The sequence below is a fragment of the Bubalus bubalis genome, chromosome 12, assembly GCF_019923935.1.
Source record: "Bubalus bubalis isolate 160015118507 breed Murrah chromosome 12, NDDB_SH_1, whole genome shotgun sequence".
NCBI classification, from domain to species: domain Eukaryota; kingdom Metazoa; phylum Chordata; class Mammalia; order Artiodactyla; family Bovidae; genus Bubalus; species Bubalus bubalis.
In genome coordinates this window covers 11730919-11747198 of record NC_059168.1, presented here as the reverse complement: position 1 = coordinate 11747198, position 16280 = coordinate 11730919, and the positions used below count along the sequence as shown (strand labels likewise).

General features: G+C 38.0%; 1 protein-coding gene and 1 pseudogene across 6 annotated transcripts in view; one reads left to right on the top strand and one right to left on the bottom strand.

Annotated features, from left to right (window-relative positions):
- EXOC6B (exocyst complex component 6B) overlaps nucleotides 1–16280 on the bottom strand; it is a 723334-nt gene that overhangs the window by 440511 nt on the left and 266543 nt on the right. The window lies entirely within an intron of this gene.
- On the top strand, nucleotides 10060–11972 carry LOC102410895 (annotated as a pseudogene).

Here is a 16280-nt window from a genome sequence, read left to right as displayed (position 1 = left end):
ACACAGAGTTGGACACGACTGAAGCAACTTAGCAGTAGGAGCAAAAGAACAGACAGATCAACAGGATAGAATGCAAATTCTAGAAACAGGCCCAGATAAATACAGTCAAATGATCTTTGACAATAAAACAAAGGCAATTCAATAGAAAAGAAATAGTCATTTCAACAAATGATGCTAGAACTACTGGATATCCACATGCCAAAGAATTAATATAGACATAAACTTGAGTACCATTCACCAAAAAAAAAAAAAAAAAAAAAATGTGTCGTAGATCTAAATATAAAATGCAAAAAATGTAAAACTATTACATGATAGAGAAAAATCCAGGTGACCTTGGGCTTGGTGATAACTTTTTAGATAACAATACCAAAAGCATGAGCCATGACAGCAAAATTAGCCAGCGGGAATTTATTAAAATTAAAAACATCTTCTCTGTGAAAGGCCCTGCTAAGAGAGTAAAAAGATAACTCATAGATTAGGAGAAAACTTTTGCAGAACACATATCTAATAAAAGAACTGCTATACAAAATATATAAAGAACTCTTAAGACTCAATTAAAAAAAAACAATTCAATTTAAAAATGAGTAAATGTTCTGAATAGACACCTCACCGAAGAAAATATATAGATAACAACTAAGCATATGAAAGGTTGCTCAACATCATCTCTTATTAGAGAACCGCTAAATAAAACAAGATACCACTACAGACCTGTTGTGACCAAAAAAAGGGGGAAAAAAACCTTAACTATACCAAATGCTGGTGAGGATGTGGAGCAATCAGATCTCTCATTTATTGCTATTGAGAATATAAAATGACACAGCCACTCTGGAAGACAGTTTAGTGGTTTATTACAAAGCTAAATATACTTTTCTATATGCACTTACCAAGTGCACTCCTAGGTATTCATCCAGAAGAGTTTAAAATTTACATAGGTACAAATGTTTATAGCAGCTATATTCATAACTGCCCAACTTGGAAGCACCCAAGATGTCTTTCATTAAGTAAAAGGATAAAGAACCTGTGGCACATACATAAAATGAAATATTAATTTGAAATCAAAAGAAATGAACTATCATACCATAAAAAGACCCAGAGGAACCTTAAAAGCATACTGCCAAGTGAAAAAAGTCAGTCTGAAAGGCTACATATCATATGATTCTAATTATATGACAGTCTAGGTGAAAAACTAGACCATGGAGTCAATAAAAAGATTAGTGGTTGCAGAGACTTGGAGTTGGAGGAAGGAATAAATAGTTGTGAAGCACAGGAAATTTTTAGCATGGTGAAACTATTTGGTTCAATATTACAATGATGGATACATGACATTATGCATGACTCAAACTTGCAGAACTGTACAGAACAAAGCATAAGCCCTAATTTAAAGTATAAACCTAGTTAACAATAATATAGTATTGTGTGTGTTAAGTTGCTTCAGTCATGTCTGACTCTTAGCGACCCTACGGACTGTAGCCTGCCAGGTTCCTCTGTCCATGGGATTCTCCAGGGAAGAGTACTGGAGTGGATACTGTCACAAATGGTAGGATCTCCTTCTTTCTCGTGACTGAATAATATTCCTTTTTTATTTATACACACACACATATACATACACATCATATCTTCTTGATCCATTCATCCACTGACAGACACTTATGTTACTTTCATATCTTGGCTACTGTGAATAAATGCTGCAATAAACATGGGAGTACAATCACTTTTTGATATCTTGTGTTCCTTTCCTTTGGATAAACCCTGCTATTAACAACGACATGGATGAACTTTGAGAACATTATTGCTAAGCAAGGTAAGTTAGAAAAAGACAAATACTGTATGATACTACTTATATATGGAATCTAAAAAAGCTAAATTTTTAACACCAGAGAATAAAATGGTGGTTACCAGGGGCCGGCAGTAGAAGAATTGGAGAGATACTATTTAAGAGTACAAATTTACAATCAGTAGATAAGTAAGTCCTAGAGCACAGGGATTATGGTCAACAATAATGCATTATAAACTTCAAAACTGCTTAGAGACTAGATCTTAAATGTTATCAGTACAACAAAAAAAGAAATTATAATTATGGAACACGATAGAGGTGTTAGCTAAAGCTATGGTGGTAATCATACTATAATATATAAAAGGAAGAAGTCCACACACTATGCACCTTAAACTTACACAATTATGTCTCAAAAATCAATAATGATTCATCAATTGTAACAAATACCCCACAAAAGGAAGATATTAATAATAGGGGAAACTGCACTAGGGAGAGAATCAGCATATGAGAACATTCTATTTGCTCATATTATCAGGGGGATATATGGGCTTCCCTGGTAGCTCAGCTGGTAAAGAATCCACCTGCAATAAGGAAGACCTGGGTTCAATCCCTAGGTTGAGAAGATATCCTGGAGAAGGGAGCAGCTACCCACTCCACTATTCTGGCCTGGAGAATTCCATGGACTGAAGGGCTTGGCAGGCTACAGTCTATGGGATCACAAAGAGTTGGACACAACTGAGAGACTTTCACTTTCAGGGGGATATATTCATATTTTTTTTTAATCCATGGGGAAAATATCACATTTTATGAACCCTTCCTGAAAACTCTACCTGAAGTTAGAAATTCAACTAGCCTTGATTTAAAATAAAGTACTTGTGACTGAGGAAGTTGGCTATGAAAGGATTAGTAGAAGCACCAATTCTTTTAAAATTGAACTGGCTCTAAATAATTTACCTCACATTCATAAGACTACATGAAACTGTTATAAAAAGTAGAAGCTTTAAATTACATGGAGATTATAATATGTTGTAAAACTTCATATCACATAAAATAATTAATTATAACCAGAACTCAAGAACTCCAAAACAGAAAAGATAAGAATAAATGAGAATAAAAGAAAAAGGACACAGTATAACGGCATTAATTCTTTTATCCTCCACTGGGAGAATCATTAAGTATTCAACATTTAGAGTGTTGTGAAAAGTGAAAAGCCAAGTTGAGGACACACTGGAAATGCCAGAATAAACTCCTGTAGCGCTAAGTACGTATCTCTGTTAAAGCACCTACAACTTATTATTATAACTAGATCTACCCATCTTCACCAAACCAACATATACATAAACTTTCAGAAGACAGAGGCCAAAACTCGGTTATCTTTGTGCTGAGCACACAGTAGGCAGTCCTCAGTAAATACTGAATTTCATTGAAAAACATTAAAAATATCACTGCTAAAGCATTACTACTGGGCATATACCATGAGAAAATCATAACTGAAAAAGACACTTGTACCCCAATGTTCACAGCAGCACCATTTACAATAGCAAAGACATGGAAGCAATCTAGATGTCCACTGACAGACGAATGAATAAAGAAGATGTAGTACATATATACAATGGAATATTGCTCAGCCATAAAAAGGAACACATTTGAGTCAGTTCTAGTGAGGTAGATGAACCTAGAGCCTCTTATACACAGTGAAGTAAGTTAGAAAAAGAAATATAGTATATAAACACATATACATGGAATCTAGAAAAATAGTACTGATGAACCTATTTGCAAGGAACTGGAGACACAGACATAGAGAATGGACTTGTTGACAAAGCAGAGGAGGGAGAGGGTGGGACAAATGGAGGAAGTAGCATCAACATATATACACTACACAGTGTAAGATGGATAGCTGGTGAGAAGCTGCTGGCGAGTAAGTGTAGCACAAGAAGCCCAGCTTGGTGCTCTGTGATGACCTGGAGGGATGGGCTGAGGGGAAGGGAGGAAAGCTGGGGAGGGAGGCAGTGTATGTGTAATTGTTGCTGATTTGCACTGTTATATGGCAGAAATCAACACAACACCGTAAACAAATTTTAGTTTAAACAAAAAACTATATAAATGTTAAAAAAAAGAACTATAAAGCTAAAGTTTCATTCAAGAGGGAAGCATAGCTAGAATAATTTTTTTCTCTATTATTATAACTTACAAGACCAAGTTGGTGGCAAAAGGGCCAACTATGGGACTGAAAATGTAAGAAAAAGACAGATAATACTATAGAAACAATGTTTTAGAAAAATTAGGAAGAACCGAGATCAAAAAGCTTGTAGCTATTAGCCTTATGGAAGTTATGCACTTCTTTCTGTGAAAGAGCAAAGGGAGGTGATGACCCAGAGGGAATTTGAAACAGAAAAAAAGAAATCTGAGACAGTTATTCTAAATGGCCTAGATGTCTTTTATACCTCTACCTAATCATGTCCACTTTCTACATAAAGGATCATCTGCTGAAATATAGAACAGAGGTAAAGTTGTGGTACTGAGTAACATGAAAAAAAATTTACAATAATCACCACAGAAAAACTAATCAGGACTTGTGAGATAATTAAGTATTTATAAGTAGCCATAAATGCTTTTTCTTATGAAATTTACTACCTTAAGCTCTTGCTTCTTCTATAAAATCATCGTACTTCATGTGAGGAAAAGAGAACAATGAACACAGTGGTTAATAGTAATTAAAACATTCTCTCAAAACAGAATAGACAAACCATGTTAACAACTCCATATTCTCATGCCTATCAAATAATTGAAATCTTACCAAATATCTGGTTGTTACTTGAGAACCCATTTGCTATGAAAGACTGGTTTATGTAGTACAGCAATCTGATAGGAACTTTAATTCCCACTAATTCTTAGTAAATCCATACCCAATGTGCTTTTTTGATGCCCAATATATTTTTTAATGCCCAGTGTGTTTTTATTATAAATACTATGTATAAATTCCTGCTGTATATACCATCTTTTTATCACACAGATAACTGAGTTCTGCTAACAAATCTGAGACACACAAACAGAAATGAACCCTATAGGCAAAAGGAATAGTCTACAGAAACTAAACAGCAGCCTTAGAATTCAGCATTCTTCCTTGCCATTCAACATCTTTGAATGTGGATTAAATTAATCAGAGACACCAATGTATAAAAATGACAGCTTCTAAGACACAGTAACACAAGAATTTTGTGAAACAAATGACCTGCCTTTAAACTGAGTCTTTGAGTAAAAAGAGGGGAAAAAGAAGAGGAAGGCAAGGAGGAGAAAAAGAGATGGAAAGAAAGACAGGAAGGAAAGGAGGAAGAAAGGGAGAAAGCAAGAATGGAGATAATAATAAACAGCCTGAGTTAACTTGTGTATGGAGAGATGGGGTTTTTTTTTTTTTTTCCAAGCCCTTTCTTTTCCACCAGGGAATATCAATAACCTTTAAAGCAGTCTCACATTTATTTAAATGTGTGTTCTGACAGTCATGTCAGAGACTGGGTAAAAGCTTTTTCATGGAAATCATTAAAAGGAAAAGATCCAGACAAGAGGCCTGTTCTTTTCTGGCAGTGAGGGTAGAACAGAACTGTGTCAGTTTTAAAAGATGGAAGTATCTTAAACACCAATGAAATACATGAAGCACCTTCCTTCTCCCCCTCCCCCACCCCTCACACTCCTACTACAACTGAAAATTTTTTACCTGCTGCTGGCTAGAATAATACTCTGTTATTAGGGAGCTTTGGGGGTAGGGTTAGGAGTGAGGAGAAAAAGAAGAAAAAGCCTACAATTGTGATTCAAAGCAGAAGGGAACAGAGCAATCCCAGAAGTATTCCAACACAGCTGACCCTCCTGGGTCCTGTGTTCCCCATGTGGTAACTCACAAAGTCTCAACTCAACTTTAAACTGCTGAATCATTTCAGCAAGTGATGTGTACCTATCTGCTGGTGAGAAATAACAGTCATTCCCTGCTTCAACCATCATTTCCTTGCTTCCCACTGATAAGTGATCTGTTGCCCATTGACAAGCACTGAAGCAATGCTGACCAACTCTCCCTAGGAAAATCTGAGGCTGAGCCAGCCAGCCACAAAGGTCACTTCATAACTTGGCTCAAGCACAAGGCCCTTTGCAAAAGATGTTTTTTGTTCCTGAAAGACCACAGAGATACTGGTATTTCCCTTACTCAAGTTAACAAGTTTTCAAGGACTTCCCCCACTCACATTTTTCCCTTCACGGTCCTGGACATTTTTTCCCCCTTAATATCAAGAGTGGTTTCCTGATATGTTAAAAAAAAAAAAAAAAACAACTTTTTTTTTCATTTATATGTTCCATCAAGAGTTTCTGAATTATTAATTGTGCCAGAAAAAAAATCTTAGATTTATTAGTGCCTGGTCACTTGGAGCTGATGTAAGTTTCTGTCACACTAATCGTCTAGATTCCCCAAATGATTTATTGACTCTAACCACCTTAGGAGGAAGTATAATACAAAACCTAAAGTCAGTGTTATTGAAATAGATCTCATAGATGTCTGGAGATTTCCCCATGAGAGTTAGTATTATTCATAGTCTTAAATTCACTACAAAAAAGACCTGTGAATAAACTCAGGTTTCAGGTCCTTCAAAGATACTTTAATATTTTCACTTTACCATTAAAATGAGGAAAATCGCAACACTTTTTGCCTTAAAAAATTATAAAAAGGAATTCTATAATAATAATAATAATGTTTATGTATACTCTTTATGCACCAAGTATTATAATACTAAACACATAAACTGGATAATTGTATTTAAACTACAAACAACCCTATAGAGTATTAATAGATACTTTTGTTATTCACACTTTAGAGAAGAGGAATCTAAAGTTTAGAAAGGCTATTTAAGTGACCATAGGTTACAAATTCCAGAGAGTAGCACAACTAAGATTTGAAGGCAAACTAACAATAATGGCTGTACACATAATCATTACAACTATATTCTCATCTGCATAATAATAGATCACCTGTTGCTGATCATATCAGGCTATCTTATATTGAAAGTATTTTAATCCCAAGTCCTGGCCACCTGATGTGAAGAGCCGACTCTTTGGAAAAGACCCTAATGATGGGAAAAGACTGAAGGAAAGAGAAGAGGACATCAGAGGATGAGATGGTTAGACGGCATCACCAACTCAATGGACATGAGTTTGGGCAGACTCCAGGAGATGATGAGGGACAGGGAAGCCTGCCGTGCTGCAGTCCCTGGGGTCACAAAGAGTCGGACATGAGTTAGTGACTGAACAGCAATTCCAAGTCTGGCATGTATTATACCAAAGGATGAGAGAAATTATTTTTAAAATTCTAGGCAAAAAGTCTTTCTATACTGTCAAGATAAGCTTTTACACAAATTACTTTTTTAGACTCACTCATTCATTTACTCAGTTTCCCAATTACTGACACCATAAAAAAAGAAAATGGTAGCACTAGGTATTTGATTATTCAGTGGTGTGTACAAGAACATAAGCATCTCTTAATGTCCTTAAGAACCTCATAAAATCTGAAAGCAAAACACTATCTTATAAAGGTTACACTGAAGAATCTCCAACTTACAGAGAGGAACACTAAAACCCCAAGATAAGAAGGCATGTCACTTAGTTTACAAAGAAAGCAAGGTGGGCTTCACAACTTCCAGTCCCATCTAGTAATGTCTTCCCATTCTTATTTTGATTAGATAGTTGGCCCCTTAGGCCAGAGGAAAAGCATTTTGTAAGTTTTTACTAGTTCTCATTAAATTATATTAACTTGTCTCAGAGATAAGAAGAACTAAACTCTTCACAATTTAAGTTCACAAAATGTCTGCAATAAGGGGGGAAAAAAAAAACAACCTTTATTCACCTGTTGTTGTTCTAAAATAGCAAGGATCACTCAGGTAGCATTTTAGGAAAGGCTAGACTAGCACACATACATTAAAAGCCTGATTCATTAACTAATCCATTCTAGGCAAACATATCTTAAGAAGCTTTATTTATATGTTCTCAAAATCCCTTTAAACACATTTTTTTTCATTTAGCCCTCAGAAAAAATGAAACACAGCTAATGAAAAATATTATTTTAATGAAAAATTCACGGTAATTAAGTTTCATAAATATTTTTATCTTAATCCAATATCACTGAAGATAATATTGATATTTATGTCATATCAAAGAAAGTGAATAATAACTCAGAATCTAGTCACCTTGTACAATGACTTCAGATGAAAACTGAAAACACAAAGCTATATTTACTATTCATGTAATGCCCTCTACAGCTCATCAGTGGAATGAATCAGAAAACGAGAATTAAATATTTTTCAGATTCAAAGTGAACATAAATTACAATATAAAAAACCTATTCCCCAAATACAGCTAGATATGCACTAAATCTAACTCTAAATATCCAGTTATTTCCCCAAATAATTAGGACAGTCTTATGTCTCATAACCATTGAAAATAATGACTATACCCAATCACCCAGAAACTCTTTCCTAAGACATAATAATATTTTCACAGATACATTATAATGCTCAATCTGTTTTTAAGTGGATACTTGAAAATGTATGCTATATCCTAGAGTCCAGTCAGTCATTCCCTAGTCCACAGATGGAAAAAAAATCAATCTTCCCTTTTAATGAGGTTTACACAGCAACTGGATAATTAATAACATGATAAATTCTTCTAACTTCATAAAAATTTACATATAAATTAATTTTTCTAAGATTCTTCAAACATAGTAAGTCAAATACCCATGTGTTGGTATCATTTATATGTGTAATTAAACACACACACACACACACATATGGAAACAGAGTAGAAAAGTGGTTACCAGTAGTTACCAGAGTTGAAAAGTGGTTAGCAGGGTGGGGGTGGGAGAAATAGGAAGGGGTTGTTGAAAGGGTACAAACTTTCAGCTATAAGATGAATAAGATCTGAGGACCTAATTTATAACATCATTGTGGCTGACAACACTGCATTGTATAACTGAAACTGCTAGGGAAGTAGAATTTAAATGCTCTCAGGAGAAAACACAGAGAAGGCGATGGCACCCCACTCCAGTACTCTTGCCTGGAAAATCCCATGGATGGAGAAGCCTGGAAGGCTGCAGTCCATGGGGTCGCTAAAAGTCAGACACGACTGAGCGACTTTACTTTCCCTTTTCACTTTCATGCATTGGAAAAGGAAATGGCAACCCACTCCAGTGTTCTTGCCTGGAAAATCCCAAGGACAGGGGAGCCTGGTGGGCTGCCGTCTATGGGGTCGCACAGAGTCGGACACGACTGAAGCAACTTGGCAGAAGCAGCAGCAGCAGCAGGAGAAAACAAAGAAGTAAATATGTGAGGTGATGGATGTGTTCATTAATTTGATGGAAGGAATCCTTTCACTATATATGTACATCAAGTCATCATGTTGTACACTTTAAATATCCTACAATTCTATTTATCAATTATACCTCAATAAAGCTGAAAAATGTCCATTTGTGAAGAGAGAAATATGTGTTTAAAAAAATGAACCAACATATGATAAAGCAAATATTTGATAGTATTCAATATGACAATCTAAGAAAACATCATTACAATACTGTTAGACAGCTAGCCTTCTAGCTGACAGATCATTTCTAACATTTACCCAATTTTCAAAGATACCAGATAGAACTATACTTAAGATTTTCTAGGATATGGTCAAGTAAATTACCAAAACTGTGCCAAAACAAAGGGAATATTATTTGGAAAAAAATTACAGTTTTATATATGTTTAATAAATATGAAGGACCGTTATCAAAAATAACATATAAATGAACCAAACAGTGCTAAATAAACAAAAAACACAAAATAAAATATCCTAAAAATTACCTCCCTGATTTCTTGTTTTATGGGTCTCAGAGAATAAATAGCATTAAGATTTAACACAAAAACCCAGAGTTTTAAAGAACTTTGAAATCCCTTAAGAACTTAATAAGTTACTCAATACCATCACAAAGAAGATATTAAAGGGAAACAGTTGCAAAAAGCAGAGAATAAGAGACAAACAATAAAGTTTCAAGATTTCTAGATATTAAAGGTAATTAAATTCCAGAAAGTCAAAAGCCTCGACATGCAGAAAATGGCAGTATGTGTTTAAACGCCAGCCAAGGTGACGGCGACCGAGCCCAAGATGGAGGAGGAGAGTGGCGCGCCGGCATGCCAAGTGGCAACGGCACTCCAGGCCCGAAAGGTGAAGGAAAACAACCTGCTCCAATGAGAAGAGGAAGGAGAAAAACATCAAAAGAGAGGCAATCGCTTTGATCCATATGCCAATCCAACTAAAAGATACGAAGCCTTCATTACAAACATACCTTTTGATGTGAAATGGCAGTCACATAAAGATCTGGTTAAAGAAAAAGTTGGTGAGGTAACATACGTGGAGCTCTTAATGGACGCTGAAGGAAAGTCAAGGGGATGAGCTGTTGTTGAATTCAAGATGGAAGAGAGCATGAAAAACACTGCTGAAGTTCTAAACAAGCATAGTCTGAGTGGAAGACCACTGAAAGTCAAAGAAGATCCTGATGGTGAACATGCCAGGAGAGCAGTGCAAAAGGCTGGAAGACTGGGAAGCACAGTATTTGTAGCAAATCTGGATTATAAAGTTGGCTGGTAGAAACTGAAGGAAGTTTTTAGTATGGCTGGTGTGGTGGTTGGAGCAGACATTCTTGAGGATAAAGATGGAAAAAGTCACGGAATAGGCACTGTTACTTTTGAACAGTCTACTGAAGCCATGCAAGCTATATCTATGTATCTATGTTTAGTGGCCAGCTGCTGTTTGAGACCAATGCACGGGAAAATGGATAAGAGGGCCTTACCAAAGGGAGATATTTTCCCTCCTGAGCATCCACAACAACTTCCCCATGGACTTGGTGGTATTCGCATGGGGTTAGGACCAGGAGGGCAGCCTACTGATGCCAACCATTTGAATAAAGGCATTTGAATGGGCAACCTGGGACCTGCAGGAATGGGAATGGAAGGCATAGGATTTGGAACAAATAAAATGGGAGGCATGGAAAGACCTATTGGTGGTGGTATGAAAAACATGGGTTGATTTGGATCTGGGACGAACATGGGCAGAATAAATGGTGGAGGTGGAGGCAGTGTCCCTGGAATCAAGAGGATGGGCCCCAACATTGACCGCATGGCTGGGAGTGGGGCAGACAGCATGGAACGCATGGGCGCAGGCCTAGGCCACGGCATGGATCACGTGGGCTCTGAGACTGAGTGCATGGTCCTGGTCATGGACCACATGGGCTCTTGCATTGAGCACATGGACCCCCTGGGCCTAGAGCACATGGGCCAGATCATGGAGCGCATCAGCTCTGGCATGGAGCGCATGTGTGCCAGCATGGTCTTTGGCCACGCCCATTGACCGCGTAGGCCAGACCATCAAGCACATGGGCTCTGGTGTGGAGCGCATGGGCTCTGGTGTGGAGCGCATGGGCCCTGCCATCAAGTACACAGTGCCCTCAGGCATGGAGACAGGCCTGGAGTGCATGGGCCCTGTGATGGACCACACAGCCACCAGCCTGGAGTGCATGGGCCTGGGGCATATGAGCACCAACAGTCTCCAGCATATGGCCCTGGAGCGCATGGGCACCAACAGCCTGGAACTCATGGGTCCTGTCATGGGCCCAGCCCTGCATGCTGGCATTGAGCTCATGGGCCTGGCCATGGGTGGCGGTGGCAGTGTCAGCTTTGACCATGCCATCGAGATGGAGCATGGCAACTTTGGAGGAAGTTTTGCAGACTCCTTTGGTGGAACTGGAGGCCATGCCCCTGGGGTGGCCAGGAAGGCGTGCCAGATATTTGTGACAAATCTCCCATTTGATTTTACATGGAAGATGCTAAAAGACAGGTTCAAAGAATGCAGCCACGTGCTGTATGCCGACTTCAAGATGGAGAATGGGAAGCCAAAGGGGTGCGGTGTGGTTAAGTTTGAGTTGCCAGAGGTGGGTGAGAGAGCCTGCCGGATGATGAATGGGATGAAGCTGAGTGGCAGAAAGACTGATGTTCAAATCAATAGAAATGCTTACGCAGTTGCCTTTTTAAAACATTTATACCAGACCTCTGAATTTGTATTTTTTCTTATTAACCATTTTAATTTGTTGGCTGGATGTATAAAGATGTTTAAAAAATTCAGTTGCTCTTTGGAGTAATCTGAATTACTTTTTTAATGACTGGGGCTCCATTTGACTGCATTGAGATTGCAATGTGTGCAATTTTGTTTTTGGAATTGTGGCATCTTGTTGACATCAAATATGACTTTGATAATAAATATCAGTTCCTAGGAGGAAAAAAAAAAAATTCCAGAAAGTCCTTCTTAAAAGGAGTGAAAAGATCTTTGGTCTTAGAGATCACCGAGTAGTTTCATTTGAGCAATGAATTTTGATTCATTAGAAATCACTGAGTAACACCTTTGTATTTACTTAGTTTAATGGTTTAGTTCTTTTTATGAAACCCAGCCTTATCTCTTCTCTCCAAAACAGTCACTTATGTTCAAAATCATTATTGAACCAAAGAATCTTTACAATTTCTTTTTTTATTATATATACATAGACATACAGGGACTTCCCTTGTGGCTCAGTTGGTAAAGAACCTGCCTGCAATGCAGGAGACCCAGGTTCAATCTCTGGGTGTCAGGAAGATCCCTGGAGAAGGGAATGGCTACCCACTCCAGTATTCTTGCCTGGAGAATTCCATGGACAGAGAAGCCTGGTGGGCTACAGTGAATGGGGTCACAAAGAGTCAGACACAACTGAGCAACTAACACACACATACAGAGACATATATACAGACACACTCACACATTAACCATGAGATTTGGGGCTACCTTCTCCCCCACATTAATGTTTTAGCAAGGGATATAAAATCTGAAAGAAATTTTTAAAAACTAAATTCAAAGAAGAAAAAGGAGTTTCAATTCAATCTTGTGCTATGCTGCTGCTGCTGCTAAGTCGCCTCAGTCGTGTCTGACTCTGTGTGACCCCATAGACGGCAGCCCACCAGGCTCCCCCGTCCCTAGAATTCTCCAGGCAAGAACACTGCAGTGGGTTGCCATTTCCTTCTCCAATGCATGAAAGTGAAAAGTGAAAGTGAAGTTGCTCAGTCGTGTCCTACTTTTTGCGACCCCATGGACTGCAGCCTACCAGGCTCCTCCGCCCATGGGATTTTCCAGGCAAGAGTACTGGAGTGGGGTGCCATTGCCTTCTCCAATCTTGTGCTATAGAAGGCCACAAAAGACTACTGCCTTTACCATATCAATAATAACAGTGAAAATACATACCAAAAAGTTAACATATACTTTTTTCTTTAAAAACATACAGGAGATACAAATGAAAAACATCTAAATGAACAAAGTACTAGAAAGAGACAAGCTCTTCTCCAGATTAGCAAAGAATAGCATCCATTATCCTCAGTTGGGAAAGTGGTCAAGTCTGGGTCACAGGTGAGAAGAGAAATAAGCCTAGAGCAACATTTTGCAGTAAGGAGAAAATATTCAAATTTTTAATATTAACACTTAGGGTGATGTGAAAGATTAGAATCTAGAAATGTTCCAAACACAAAGCTCATAATCCTCACAACCCAGTTACCACTTCACCCCACCTCTGCTCACAGAGCTATATTTACTGAGTAAGCAACATGTGGGAAGACAAGGATGGTACCAGAAAACACAGGGAAATCTAGAGCTTCACATTTCTTACATACTAGATCCCTGCTAGAAGAACAGAGCATCAGAAATTATGAGAAGACATGTAATAAAAGGGGGGAAAAGCAACTTATATATCAAAAAATTAACAGTAATAGAAGATTCACAGATGAGCTAATTGTCCAAATTAGCAGACAAAAACAGTAAAATAAGTACTAAATATAAGAATTTAGAAGACTAGAAGAAATTCAGCAATGAGAAATCTAAAAAGAGTCAGACAGAAATTTCAGTGTTGAAACATAAGGTATCTGAAATGAGGAACGTACTGGATGGTCTTAAAAGGAGATAGATGAAAGAGAAGACAGCATTAATGAAATCAAACTATCAAAGGAGAAAAAAAAGTATCAGAGACAAATGATCAAATTTAAAAAAAGCATAACTGGATTCCCAAAAGAAAAGAGACAAATTATGAAGCAGAAAAAATATTTGAAGAGATCAAGTATAAGAGCTTCCCAAAATTCATAAAGGAAAAATCCAAACCAAGGTCCAAGAAGCTCAGTAAACCCCAAGAATGAAAAAACTGACACACGCACCCCAAAATCCTCTCCTGAACACTACACAAACTCAACAACAACAACAAATATTAAGAGCAACTAGAAAAACAATACACATTGCATTCAGGGGATGCAACAGAAACACAGCTGATTTTTTCAGTTCATTTTTACTGGAATACTGATGTTTTACAATGTTGTGTTAGTTTCTGCTGTTCAGCAAAGCAGATCAGTTATGCATATACACATATCCACTCTTTTTTCGATTTCTTTCCTGTTTAAGTTACCATAGAGGAGTAGAGCTTCCTGTGTTACATAGTAGGTTCTCATTAGTTATCTATTATATACATAGTAGTGTATGTATGTGTGCAAGGATGAGTAAGTGTGCGCATGCTCAATTGTGTCCAACTCTTTGTGACCCCATGGACTGTAGCCCACCGGGCTCCTCTGACCATAGGATTTTTCCGGTAAGAATACTGGAGTGGGTTACCATTTCCTCCTCCAGGAGATCAACCCAGGGATCAAACCTGCAACTCCTGCACTGGCAGGCAGATTCTTTAACACTGAGCCATCTGGCAACCCCACATAGTAGTATATACATATGTCAATCTCTAACTCCCAGTTTTTCCCATTCCCTCCCTACCACCCGTAACCATAAGCTTGTTTTCTACATGTGTGACTCTATTTCTGCTTTGCAAATAAGTTTCTGTGTACCATTTTTGAGATTCCACGTATAAGTGATATTGTACGATATTCACAGCTGGTTTCTCATCAAAAACAATACAAGCAGAAGATAATGAAATAACATTATTAAAGTTATGGGCAAGACAAAAAACTAAATAGATGTAGAATTTTATATCTAGTGAAAAATATCCTTTTAAATGAAGGTACAATAAATGCACACTTAGACAAATAAAAGCTGAAACTATTGCCAGAAAGCCTGCACAATAATAAATATAAAAGTAAGCTCTTCAGGCTGAAGAAAAATGATCCTTGTTATGGAGACCCAGTTATGAAGGAGGAAAAAAGGAGCACCAAACAGTTTAAATAGGTGGATAAATATAAAAGACTTCTTGCAAAATATATTTAAAGGATTTTGAATTTAAACAAAATGTGGTAATACCATATTAAGGGATTTATAAAATATGCAGGAATAAAATACAATATATAACAATAGCACAAAAAAGAGAATGCAGGTAAGTGGAGTATAGAAAGTGAAGAGGAACTAAAAAGCCTCTTGATGAAAGTGAAAGAGGAGAGTAAAAAAGTTATTCAGAAAACTAAGATCATGGCATCCGATCCCATCACTTCATGGGAAATAGATGGGGAAACAATGGAAACAGTGTCAGACTTTATTTTGGGGGGCTCCAAAATCACTGCAGATGGTGACTGCAGCCATGAAATTAAAAGACGCTTACTCCTTGGAAGGAAAGTTATGACCAACCTAGATAGCATATTCAAAAGCAGAGACATTACTTTGCCAACAAAGGTCCGTCTAGTCAAGGCTATGGTTTTTCCAGTGGTCATGTATGGATGTGAGAGTTGGACTGTAAAGAAAGCTGAGCGCCAAGCGCCAAAGAATTGATGCTTTGAACTGTGGTGTTGGAGAAGACTCTTGAGAGTCCCTTGGACTGCAAGGAGATCCAACCAGTCCATTCTAAAGGAGATCAGTCCTATGTGTTCTTTGGAAGGACTGGGGCTGAAGCTGAAACTCCAGTACTTTGGCCACCTCATGCGAAAAGTTAACTCATTGGAAAAGACCCTGCTTCTGGGAGGGATTGGGGGCAGGAGGAGAAGGGGACGACAGAGGATGAGACGGTTGGATGGCATCACCGACTCGGTGGACATGAGTTTGGGTGAACTCCAGGAGTTGGTGATGGACAGGGAGGCCTGGCGTGCTGCAATTCTTGGGGTCGCAAAGAGTCGGACATGACTGAGCGACTGAACTGAACTGAAAGTATAAAAATTGTTAACTAGAACTAGACAGGCTTCCCAAGTGATGCAGTGGTAAAGAATCTCCCTGTCAGTGCAGGAGACTCAAAAGATACAGGTTCAATCCCTGGGTCGGGAAGATCCCCTGGAGAAGGAAATGGCAACCCACTTCAGTGTTCTTGCCTGAAAAATCTCATGGACAGAGGAGCTTGGCAGGCTACAGTCCATGGGGTCTCAAAGAGTTGTACATGACTGAGTGACTGAGCACACACACACACACACACACATACACACTATATGGATATGCTACAAATATTGAAACATATATATTAAAA